Source organism: Grammomys surdaster, unplaced genomic scaffold (assembly GCF_004785775.1).
Source record: "Grammomys surdaster isolate TR1022 unplaced genomic scaffold, NIH_TR_1.0 121677, whole genome shotgun sequence".
Taxonomy (NCBI): Eukaryota; Metazoa; Chordata; class Mammalia; order Rodentia; family Muridae; genus Grammomys; species Grammomys surdaster.
In genome coordinates this window covers 1-3,988 of record NW_021617415.1, presented here as the reverse complement: position 1 = coordinate 3,988, position 3,988 = coordinate 1, and positions in this window count along the sequence as shown.

Below are 3,988 nucleotides of genomic sequence, written 5' to 3'. Positions count from 1 at the left end.
AGGGAGGGAGGGAGGGAGGGAGGGAGGGAGGAAGGAGGAAGGAAGGAAGGAAGGAAGGAAGGAAGGAAGGAAGGAAGGAAGGAAGGAAGGAAGGAAGAAATTTTTTCAAGCCGGGCGGTGGTGGCGCACGCTTTTAATCCCGGCACTTGGGTGGCAGAGGCAGACGGATTTCTGAGTTCAAGGCCAGCGTGGTCTACAAAGTGAGTTCCAGGACAGCCAGTGCTACACAGAGAAACCCTGTCTTGAAAAACAAAAAACAAAAAAAGAAAGAAAGAAAGAAAAAACCATAGCAGCAGATGGAGCAAGGGCAGCAGAGGGTAGTGGGATGGATGAAGGAAAAGTACACAATATAAATGTATGAAAACATCCTAATGAATCCTATTGCTTTGCACACTAAAATGTTTAATAAAACACTAAATATAAGCGCTGGTGATACGGTAGTCAGTACAGTGCACGTCGTGCAAGCACAAGGATCCCAGTTAGAATTCCCAGTACTCACCAAAAAGCCGTGTTTAGTAGAGCACTCCTGTAATCCCAGTGCTGGGACTTAGAGACAGGATGACTCCTAGAGCTTGCCAGCCAGGCAGCCTAGCCAGCCCAGCAAACTCCAGGCTCAGGGAGAGACCCTAGCTCCAAAACTAAGTGGAGAGTAACTGAGGAAGACATCAGACGTCAACCTCTGGCCCCCACATTTGCATGAACACATATGCACATGTAGTCACAATGCGCTTGAACATGTATACAAACGTGCACACATATGTACACAAAATAAAGTTATGTATGAGGTGAAAATAATTATCTCATCACATGCTGTTCTCAATATCCCCTTTTGCTTGTTCCTCTGACTTACAAAAAGTCTTCTAGAATATTCCAACTATAGCTGTAGTGTGCTACTGAAATTAAGAAGTTACAGAGAAGAGAAAAGGGAAACAGACTCCTCAAGAGACAGGCCTCGAGGCAGCCGCAAGCAGATCTACTTCCCAAAGCAAAAATGGCTTACATAAAGAACTGAAGTGATAGGGTTTTGCTTTTATGAATATGGAGCTAAACTGGTTTATTCTCTTTGCTTTACTGGTAAATTTGCTCTAGGCTAAGCAAAAATTCTCGAAGTCCATTAATTGGTTTTTAAAGATTTATTTATATATCATGTGCATTAGTGTTTTGCCTGCGTGTCTCTCTGTGTGAGACTGTCAGATCTCCTGGAACAAGAGTTACAGACAGGTGTGAGCTGCTATGTGGGTACTGGGGACTGAACCCAGTCCTCTGAGAGATCAGTCAGTACCCTTAACCACTGAGCCATCTCTCCAGTCCTTAACCACTGAGCCATCTCTCCAATCCCCCAACTAATCATGCCTTATGATTTGTTTTAAAACATCCACAACAAGAAACTGAAGTGTTTGGAGCTTTCAAGGCCTTTCTAAGTATGTTAGAGATATACTCCACAGAGCTATCTAGACACAGCAGACTTGGACCTTAAGTAGCATGACTTCACATCAGAGGAGTGAAGGCCTGGGGATGTCACTCAGCTGGTAAGAGTGCTATTCTAGCATGTACAGGCTCTGGATTATATTCTTAGCACCTCATAAACCAGGCTTAGTGGCACACACTTTGAATCCCAGACTTAGAGAGTTCAAGGCCAGCCTGGTCTACATAGGGAGTTTCAGACCAGCCAATGCTACATAGTAGGACCCTGTCTTTAAAAAAACAAAAGTATACCATTAGGTACATGAAACGATCCTGCTTCAGAAAAGAAAAATTACAGAATGAAATGCCTTGAACTTACTCTCATTTCAGCTGCTCCCTGAATTACTCTTGTCAATGCTGTAGCAAAATATGTATATGTCAAAAGCAGCTTAGGAAAGAACAGTTTATTCCGGCTTCCAGCCTGAGGCTGCTGGGCATACTACATCCACTCAGAAAGCAGAGAAATAGGGCTAGTGCCCAAGTCATGTCCTCCTTATTCAGTGTAGGACACTAGGCCATGGAATGCTGCTGGCTGTATTCAAGGTGGGTCTTCCCCTCATTTAAAAGCCTTACAAACATGCTCAAAGTATGTTTCTAAATCCAGGCAAGTTGACAACGAAGATTAATCTTCACACTCCCCTTTTAAAGAGATTTTCTCCTTATTCTCCAATCCTGCCAGACGCTTAAAAGCCTCCCAAAGAGAGGAAAAAATCCTACTTGAGCAGCCAGAGGCCACTGCGGGGCTGGGGAGGGGGAAGACACAGCTCTGGGTGCCTGCAGTGGTCTTTCCATCCATGGGTGACTACTTACAAAGGGTCCAGCCCTCTCTCCTCATACTTAGACTGACTGAACCTGTTCATTCGTCCTTTCTAGGCTGACATCTTTGCTCGTCTCATTAGGGCAGTTCTGTGGAATCCCAGGATAATGACCCCAAGGTTGCATTTTTGTACTGACTTCACACTGACCTGTGTTCAGAATGAACTCCCCTTTGGTAGTGTCTTGCCTTAAGTGCCTCACAGTCCTCAGCTTCCTTCAGGATTGGAGCCCTGGGAGATGTTGAAGGATCAGAGATGACGCAGCACAGTAGCCAGGACTGGTGGTGCATGCCTGTAATTCTAGGACTTAGGAGGTACAGGCAGGAGCATCAGGAGTTCAAGGCCAGCCTGGCTGCATAAGTGAGTTCGAGGCTAGCTTTGTTACATGAGACCCTGTCTTAGTAATTAATACCTTAGGCTGGCGAGATGGCTCAGCATTTAGAGGCACTTGTGGCCTGGAGACTTAATTTGATCCCCAGAACCTATGGAGAAGTAGAAGGAAAGACCTGAGTCTACAATGTTGTCCTCTGAACTCCACATGCCTACTGGGTACATCCAGCCCCAACACACAATGCACACACACAGACTAACTTTAAAAAAAAAAAAAAACAAATTCCCCTGAAATTTAAAAAAAAAAAAAAAACACTTAGAACAGACCTTTAAAACTTAGGCCATCCTGTGGGAAAATCATAACAGTAAACTTTCAAATCAACTGTAAATACAAGGCTATGGACAATAATAGAAACATTAGTTTAATTGTATCTACAGGGCTGGAGGTGTGGCCCAGTGATACTTGGTATGCGTAAATCCCTGGTGTCACCTCTGTGTCAACTCCAAAACCTCCCTCAATGGGCTAAAGAGTTCAGTTTATAAAATTAAATCTATTTTAATTAAATCTATTTAAGAAATTAAATCTATTTTAAGAAATTAAAGATACAGATTTTTCTCAGAATGGAATACATGTTTCCTGGTTATAAGGCTTCCCTAAAACTGGGCACAGTAATGGACTCCTCTGATCTTGGTACTTAGAAGTCTTTCAGAAATATTGCTTCAAGTTCAAGGCCAGCCTGGGTTACATAGGAAGATCCTATCTCAAAAACTTAAAAGTTCCCCTGAATATCCTGCACACTAAATGAAAGAGTCCCATGCCTCACTACTTCCTAACACCCAGGGTGAGGAAGAAAACAGGTCAGGAGCAGCCAGCAAATGACTTCTCAAAGGCACTAAGTAAGGTCCAGGCCCAGTACACATTCAGGAAAGGGATGCTGAGGGTGAATGACCGAAAGTGCAAGGCTGGTCCTGGGTCCCCAGCAAGATCCCATCTCCAAAAACTAAAGCAACTGTCCTGAGGATACATGCATCATCTATAGACCCATGTTCTCACGTGAGAGGCAAAGACGCAGTAGGCTAAGACAGTTCCTTGACACTGGACTAACTTTAAAATATAAACTAGGTTTTTTCTCCTTGAATGTGGGCAGCAGTTATTAACACTTTTAATGAGCAAAATAAGTCAGAAATCTAGGTCAAATCACAGTTACTTCTAGCTGACCTCCTCTGTTCATTCGGTCTAGGAAAACCCAGCCACCAGCTCCTAAGTGGAGAACTAAGGCAGCAAGCCACGACCAGCGCCACCAACCCTGATAGTGAAACATGTTCTCTCTACCCTCAGCCAAGCCTTGCAAAGCCCTCACCATCAAACCACACACACA